General features: G+C 27.5%; 1 long non-coding RNA gene across 2 annotated transcripts; it reads left to right on the top strand.

Annotated features, from left to right (window-relative positions):
• The first annotated feature begins 5,178 nt into the window (after positions 1–5,178).
• Positions 5,179–6,258, top strand: LOC146932126 (uncharacterized). Of its 2 annotated transcripts, XR_015008388.1 has the most exons (4): positions 5,179–5,268; positions 5,411–5,584; positions 5,670–5,757; positions 5,840–6,258. It is a non-coding gene; the product is annotated as an uncharacterized LOC146932126 (long non-coding RNA). The 2 variants fall into 2 exon arrangements; XR_015008387.1 differs by lacking the exon at positions 5,179–5,268 and having other exon boundaries at positions 5,382–5,584.
• The last annotated feature ends 3,189 nt before the right edge of the window (positions 6,259–9,447 follow it).

A 9,447-nucleotide genomic window follows, 5' to 3' on the forward strand; every position in this document is an offset into this window, starting at 1 on the left:
CAGTAGAACTGAGCCAAGTGATGATAAATAAGGTTAATAAAAGTTTTTTTTATATAATTCCTTCAAAAAAAAAGTTTTTTATATAATGAAAGTATATTTTTCTTGATGAGAAAGTTAATATAACTTTATTCACAGAAAATATATTTTTATCAAATCTTAATGGTCTTATTTTATTCTATTTTTGAAATGAATATAATGGTCTTGATTAAAAATTACCTCATATAAGTTCACACTCTCATCAAATTTGTCTTCCCTTTTTTTTCATTTCATTGTGTTTATGTGCTTTTTTATTTTGGTTTTTGGTGTTATTTTGTTGGGTTAATTATGTTTCTAGTCCCTATAAAATAGCGACCTTGTAAGTTTAGTCCTTACTTAATTTTAATAGCATTTTTAGTCCCTATAAAAAAAAAATTCTTATAATTTTAGTCCCTGCTAAAACAAAGTTTGATTAATTATCCTTAAACTCTTAAATTTTTGAACGATTTTTTTGAGACAAGATTAGAACACTATGAAAGGTTCGGTTACTAAAATTTAGAATTTTCAGACATGAAATGAATTAAATATGAATTTTTTAAAACGACAAAAGTTAAAGATAAAAAGTAATAAAATCTGGATGTAGAAATCAAATTTTGTGATAATTTTTTGCAGAGGAACTTTTAGTAATGTTCTAAACATGTCTGCAAATAATTGTTCAAAAATTTAAGAGTTTAAGCATAAATTAAACAAATTTGAATTGAGTAGGGACTAATACTCAGGGCAAAAAAAACAAAATTAGGGACTAAAAATGCTATTAAAATTAAGTAAGGACTAAACTTACAAGGTCGCTATTTTATAGGGACTAGAAACATAATTAACCCTATTTTGTTTGGAACTCTGTTATTATACTTCCTACATTATTTACATGATCAAAATGATATCTCTATTTGAAAGAATGAACAAGATTTTCTCTATTCTTGGAGTATTTCCTCTTGAGCCTCTGATACACAGGTGCGTGACTCTTACACGGATGCACGGGTAAATTTATCTTCCCTCAACGCTTGTAACAACAACAGACAATTATACCCTAATGCTTGACAACGTGTGTATCAACAACGGACATTCATACCTCAATTTTCAGATGGTGCATGTCCCAACAAATTAACCATTCTAAAACACACCATTGATGACCTAACTTAACATCAAATAATACTCTTATAGTTTGTATATTGGCTAAATATGTTTTTTCAAAGCTAATTGTTTTAAAAAAAAAAATTGTTTTTTTTATAACCAAGCAAATACATTTTTTTGTTTCGATGCGATAATCATTGAAATTAATCTTTAAGACAAACGGAACTACATAGTAAAAAGTTCCACCATAGTAATCTATGGCGATTAACACTTTCATACAATGTGAAAATTACATCATTACAAATCATAAGACACAACAACAACAAAAATAATCACCCATGAGGATAAATACCAAGGAAAACTTAAACAAAAATTTATTACATCCTTACCAACCAAAAAAAACATTCCTAGGACTAGGACCTGTAACAAATAACTAATTTTTTAAAAAAACTTCTTCATACACAACATTGGTGATTGAGGGGATGGTTGTCCATTATCAACAATTATTAAAATCTTTATAATTTCATGTCCGATGACCAACACATTCACATGACACACAATCTTCACCCAAACTTCGATGGAGAGGAGATTGAAAATCAGTAAAAATGTATTCATCTTGTACAACCCCACCACCATCAACAACATCATCCAAAGCTACATCTGGATTATCTATGGTCTTTCATATCCCTTCATCAGATTGATCCATAACTAACAACTTGTTAATCTTTGTTGACATTGCATTTTTTTACCTCTACAAAAGCAAATAGAATATAAGGTCAGGATGCATATAACTCAATGTGTATTCTCCGTTAACTTTTCAAATTTGAACGTAAAAGCTTCCTTCTGGAATCTATGATTGAATAATTAGAGAGAATGAACTTCTTTTTTGAATCAATGAGATCTTGAAAAGAAAAAAAAAAGGAAAGCCATTCTAAAATCCTGAAATTGGATAAAAAAAATAATTAAGAAAAATATACATGGAAAATTTGGTCAAGAACAATACCTTTTTGATGAAGAAGCCATTGAAGAGCATGCAAAGATATAAAATGACGGTTCTTTTCAAGGCCGGTGTAATTAACTATAAATTTTCTCAAGTCTATGGTATGGTCATTTATACAATAAATATGTGGTTGGGGATAAATAAGCAGAAAACATATAAGAAATTTTTTTTTGTTAAGTAGCCTAGTGGCTAGATTCACACACATTATGTGTGGAGAAGTGGAGAATCCGAGGTTCGAACATCGGCCCCTGCACAAAATATCCCTGGTAGCTGTAGCTGCCAACTGAGCAACACTTACGGGACAACATATAAGAAATTGTACAAAGTGCATAATAAGATAAATGCACAAATGAATACCCAAAAAATTATTTTACCATTACATAACTAAAAATTTATTTAAAAACCAAGGACTTTAACGATAACAAAGATTATAGAACCCCCAATTATTCAATTTTTTATAATACAAACAAAAAGTAATAATATAGGCAAAGTCTAGCTAGTAATGGAAAAACGAACAACAAAATTACTCCAACATAAATCATTCATAATTCTTCAATATTAATAATGGCAAAAGTTATTATGCATAAGGAGATCCTTATGCACCGTGCATAATTGCTTTCTACACCCAACATAATTGCTTTCTACATCCCAAGTGAAAAGAATTATTTGGGTCCACTATAAAATCTATTTATTTGTGGGCCTAATAAAGCCCCGTATTATAATTTTTTTCTTAACAATTTATTTATGCTAAATAGCTTATTCGAAATAGTTTATTTATGCAAAACAACTTATTAGAATGATTTTTTAAAAACCGCTTATTCAAAACAACTTATTTATGCAAAACAGCTTATTCCGATTAATTTTAAAAACCAACTTATTCAAAATAGCTTATTTATGCAAAACAGCTTATTCGAAACAACTTATTAGGATCACTTTTTTTAAAACCGCTTATTCAAAACAGCTTATTTATGCAAAACAGCTTATTTTTTCAAAACAGCTTATTCAAAACAGCTTATTTATACAAAACAACTTATTCCGATTTCATTTTAAAAAACAACTTATTTATGCAAAACGACATATTTATGCAAAACAACTTATTCAAAACAGCTTATTTATGCAAAACAGCTTATTCGAAACAACTTATTTATACAAAATAGCTTATTTGTGCAAAACAACTTATTCAAAACAACTTATTTATACAAAATAGCTTATTAGTGCAAAACAGCTTATTCAAAACAGCTTATTTATACAAAACAACTTATTCCGATTTCATTTTAAAAAACAACTTATTCAAAACAACTTATTTATGCAAAACAACTTATTCAAAACAGCTTATTTATGCAAAACAGCTTATTTGAAACAACTTATTTATACAAAAGAGCTTATTAGTGCAAAACAGCTTATTCAAAACAACTTATTTATACAAAACAGCTTATTTGTGCAAAACAGCTTATTCAAAACAACTTATTTATACAAAACAGCTTATTCCGATTAATTTTAAAAACCAACTTATTCAAAATAGCTTATTTATGCAAAACAGCTTATTCGAAACAACTTATTAGGATCACTTTTTTTAAAACCGCTTATTCAAAACAGCTTATTTATGCAAAACAGCTTATTTGATCAAAACAGCTTATTTATACAAAACAACTTATTCCGATTTCATTTTAAAAAACAACTTATTCACAACAACTTATTTATGCAAAACAACATATTTATGCAAAAACAACTTATTCAAAACAGCTTATTTATGCAAAACAGCTTATTCGAAACAACTTATTTATACAAAATAGCTTATTTGTGCAAAACAACTTATTCAAAACAACTTATTTATACAAAACAGCTTATTCAAAACAGCTTATTTATACAAAACAACTTATTTCGATTTCATTTTAATAAACAACTTATTCAAAACAACTTATTTATGCAAAACAACATATTTATGCAAAACAACTTATTCAAAACAGCTTATTTATGCAAAACAGCTTATTTGAAACAACTTATTTATACAAAAGAGCTTATTTGTGCTAAACAGCTTATTCAAAACAACTTATTTATACAAAACAGCTTATTTGTGCAAAACAGCTTATTCAAAACAACTTATTTATACAAAACAGCTTATTTCGATTAATTTTAAAAACCAACTTATTCAAAATAGCTTATTTATGCAAAACAGCTTATTCGAAACAACTTATTAGGATCACTTTTTTTAAAACCGCTTATTCGAAACAACTTATTTATGCAAAACAACTTATTTGTTCAAAACAGCTTATTCAAAACAGCTTATTTATACAAAACAGCTTATTCCGATTTCATTTTAAAAAACAACTTATTCAAAACAACTTATTTATGCAAAACAACATATTTATGCAAAACAACTTATTCAAAATAGCTTATTTGTGCAAAACAACTTATTCAAAACAACTTATTTATACAAAACATCTTATTTGTGCAAAACAGCTTATTCAAAACAGCTTATTTATACAAAACAACTTATTCCGATTTCATTTTAAAAAACAACTTATTCAAAACAACTTATTTACGCAAAACAACATATTTATGCAAAACAACTTATTCAAAACAGCTTATTTATGCAAAACAGCTTATTCGAAACAACTTATTTATACAAAAGAGCTTATTTGTGCAAAACAGCTTATTCAAAACAACTTATTTATACAAAACAGCTTATTTGTGCAAAACAGCTTATTCAAGACAGCTTATTTATACAAAACAGCTTATTCCAAATTCATTTTAAAAACAACTTATTCAAAACAACTTATTTATGCAAAACAACATATTTATGCAAAACAACTTATTCAAAACAGTTTATTTATGCAAAACAGCTTATTCGAAACAACTTATTTATACAAAACAGCGTATTTGTGCAAAACAGCTTATTCAAAACAGCTTATTTATACAAAACTGCTTATTTGAAACAACTTATTTTTACAAAATAGCTTATTTGTGCAAAACAGTTTATTCAAAACAACTTATTTATACAAAACAGCTTATTTGTGCAAAACAACTATTTTGCACAAAATAAGCTATTTTGCACAAAATAAGCTATTTTGCACAAAATAAGCTATTTTGCACAAACAGCTTATTCGATTCCTAGGTCGCCGATCCCAAACGGAATTGCAGATCATCCCTATTCTTCTGAGGTATGTGTGTATTGTAATTCGTGACAAGTTTGCGTGATTGTGAATTTGTAGAGATTTCAATTTTGAATTGCGGAACGCTATGCGTGAAATCGTGTATATTTATAATTATGAAGATGTGGTTACTGATTGCAAATCTCACAAGGTTGTTGTTAAAGGAGAAAAAGCGGATCCATTGAAGGTTCTTGAAAGAGTTTAGAGGAAGAGTCATAGACAAGTTGAGCTTCTTTCTCCGATCCCAAAACCACCTTCAGAACAAGAGAAAAAAATTGAAGAGAAAGAGAAACCTAAGCTAGAGGAAGAAAAGAAAGCTGAAGAGGTTAATTAATTATTTTTTTTCTTTTTAAATTTATCTGAATCTGTGATGAATCATTTTTATCATTTTATTTTATTATATGGTGCAGCCTAAGGTTATGATAGTGATTCTGAAAGTTCACATGTATTGTGAAGCTTGTTCACAAGAAATCAAGAGACGCATTGAGAAAATCAAAGGTATGTTACTGTGTTCTGTTTTGATTGAAATTCATATTTTCTTCACTTTTATTTCATTCACTTGTTTTGGTTCAATTCTCAGGTCCCATCCTTTCAGGAATTTGTCAACTGTTACTACCGATGATTTTGTGTTTGAATTCGAATCTTGCTATGATTTTCAATTTTGGTTACATATAGATGATGGGTTTGATTGGTTTGGTGATGAAGTTTGCTGGAGATTTTCAAGTTCCTTTGCATTCTTGATTTTTGGAAGAAAAAGGACGACGTTGATTGTGAAAGGACGACGTTGAAGAGGAGGAGAATTGAGAGTAATGAGTTGGAGGGATTAGGGATTGATTTGAATTTGGGAAAATTGATGATGGACTTGGTTTGAGAAATTGTCGAAATCAAATTGGGAATTTTTCTGAGAATTGTGATTCTGTTGCTAAGAATTCAAAGTTGGTGCCTGAATCTGATGGTTTTGAAAATGTTCTGTTATGGTTAGAAAATTCCATATGTTTTTTTATTTTTGATTGTGATATGCACCATGTTGGATCAAAGAAAACCATTAAGTACATCTAATGGTTTTGGAGTACAACTCACAGAAACCATACCCATAGCAAAACCATTAAACAATTAGTTTGGTTTCGTGTAGAACACTATCAAAACCATTAAACCACACTTATGGTTTCAGTAATAGTTTTTATTTAAAATCATTTGTCAATAATAATTTTCATAATTCTTTTATTTTATTTAGCATTTGACAATTATTTTTCTTTCACATACAAGTCTATTAAAACCATTAAAGCGCAATTATATTTAGACAAAGTCAGAAATTCGTTTTACAATGTAAGAAATAAAAGAGAGATGACGAGGCTTTACAAAAAAGTGGTTACTTATTGATTAATTCACATTAGGTTATAAGTGTGTACTATTAAGTGGTTACTTAATAATGATTTAAATGTTTATCACAATTTTTTTATTACAAAACCATTTTCACTGGAATTGGGAAATGATTCGATGTGAAATCTGTTGGTATAAGCTGGAATTCGGATTTGATGAATTATTGAGAATGTTGTGATGAATTGTGTTGTTTATGATCAATCCGGTTCGGATCTGGTGTTAGCATTACTCACGGAAACCATTTTCACTGCAAAATGGTTTTGGAGTCTAACTCACGGAAACCATTTTCACTGCAAAATGGTTTTGGAGTACAACTCACGGAAACCATTTTCACTGCAAAATGGTTTTGGAGTACAACTCACGGAAACCATTTCCACAGCAAAATGGTTTTGAAACCAACTCACAGAAACCATAGCCATAGCAAAATCATTAGACAATTATTTTGGTTTCTCATAGAAGACTATCAAAACCATTAAACCATAATTATGGTATCAGTAATAATTTCAGTGTATAACATCTTAATCATTATTCAAAACCATCTAACAATAATAATTTCATTAAAAATCATTACACATTTATCTTGGTTTCACATACATGATTATCAAAACCATTAAACCATAATTATGGTTTCAGTAATAATTTCAGTGTATAACATGTTAAACAACGTTCCAGTAAAGAAACTCATAATCCATACTCATTTCTCTCTCTAACTCATAAAAAGCTTATTCAAAACAGCTTATTTTGTGCAAAATAGCTGTTTTGCACAAACAAGCTGTTTTGTATAAATAAGTTGTTTTGAATAAGCTGTTTTGCACAAATAAGCTATTTTATATAAGTAAGTTGTTTCGAATAAGCTGTTTTGCATAAATAAGCTGTTTTGAATAAGCTATTTTGCACAAATAAGCTGTTTTGTATAAATAAGTTGTTTGGAATAAGCTGTTTTGCACAAATAAGCTATTTTGTATAAATAAGTTGTTTCGAATAAGCTGTTTTGCATAAATAAGCTGTTTTGAATAAGTTGTTTTGCATATATAAGTTGTTTTGAATAAGTTGTTTTTTAAAATGAAATCGGAATAAGCTGTTTTGTATAAATAAGCTGTTTTGCACAAATAAGCTGTTTTGTATAAATAAGTTGTTTTGAATAAGCTGTTTTGCACAAATAAGCTATTTTGTATAAATAAGTTGTTTCGAATAAGCTGTTTTGCATAAATAAGTTGTTTTGCGTAAATATGTTGTTTTGCATATATAAGTTGTTTTGAATAAGTTGTTTTTTAAAATGAAATCGGAATAAGTTGTTTTGTATAAATAAGCTGTTTTGCACAAATAAGCTGTTTTGTATAAATAAGTTGTTTTGATTAAGCTGTTTTGCACAAATAAGCTATTTTGTATAAAAAAGTTGTTTCGAATAAGCTGTTTTGCATAAATAAGTTGTTTTGAATAAGTTGTTTTTGCATAAATATGTTGTTTTGCATAAATAAGTTGTTTTGAATAAGTTATTTTTTAAAATGAAATCGGAATAAGTTGTTTTGTATAAATAAGCTGTTTTGAATAAGCTGTTTTGCACAAATAAGTTGTTTTGTATAAATAAGTTGTTTTGAATAAGCTGTTTTGCACAAATAAGCTATTTTGTATAAATAAGGTGTTTCGAATAAGCTGTTTTGCATAAATAAGCTGTTTTGAATAAGTTGTTTTGCATAAATATGTTGTTTTGCATATATAAGTTGTTTTGAATAAGTTGTTTTTTAAAATGAAATCGGAATAAGCTGTTTTGTATAAATAAGCTGTTTTGTATAAATAAGTTGTTTTGAATAAGCTGTTTTGCACAAATAAGCTATTTTGTATAAATAAGTTGTTTCGAATCAGTTGTTTTGCATAAATAAGCTGTTTTGAATAAGTTGTTTTGCATAAATATGTTGTTTTGCATAAATAAGTTGGTTTGAATAAGTTGTTTTTTAAAATGAAATCGGAATAAGTTGTTTTGTATAAATAAGCTGTTTTGAATAAGCTGTTTCGCACAAATAAGCTATTTTGTGTAAATAAGTTGTTTCGAATAAGCTGTTTTGCATAAATAAGCTGTTTTGAATAAGTTGTTTTGCATAAATAAGTTGTTTTGAATAAGTTGTTTTTTAAAATGAAATCGGAATAAGCTGTTTTGTATAAATAAGCTGTTTTGCACAAATAAGCTGTTTTGTATAAATAAGTTGTTTTGATTAAGCTGTTTTGCACAAATAAGCTATTTTGTATAAAAAAGTTGTTTCGAATAAGCTGTTTTGCATAAATAAGTTGTTTTGAATAAGTTGTTTTTGCATAAATATGTTGTTTTGCATAAATAAGTTGTTTTGAATAAGTTATTTTTTAAAATGAAATCGGAATAAGTTGTTTTGTATAAATAAGCTGTTTTGAATAAGCTGTTTTGCACAAATAAGTTGTTTTGTATAAATAAATTGTTTTGAATAAGCTGTTTTGCACAAATAAGCTATTTTGTATAAATAAGGTGTTTCGAATAAGCTGTTTTGCATAAATAAGCTGTTTTGAATAAGTTGTTTTGCATAAATATGTTGTTTTGCATATATAAGTTGTTTTGAATAAGTTGTTTTTTAAAATGAAATCGGAATAAGCTGTTTTGTATAAATAAGTTGTTTTGCACAAATAAGCTGTTTTGTATAAATAAGTTGTTTTGATTAAGCTGTTTTGCACAAATAAGCTATTTTGTATAAATAAGTTGTTTCGAATAAGCTGTTTTGCATAAATAAGCTGTTTTGAATAAGTTGTTTTGCATATATAAGTTGTTTTGAATAAGTTGTTTTT

The sequence above is a fragment of the Medicago sativa genome, chromosome 4 (assembly GCF_051527215.1).
Source record: "Medicago sativa cultivar Bolivia chromosome 4, Bolivia_mono, whole genome shotgun sequence".
NCBI lineage: Eukaryota > Viridiplantae > Streptophyta > Magnoliopsida > Fabales > Fabaceae > Medicago > Medicago sativa.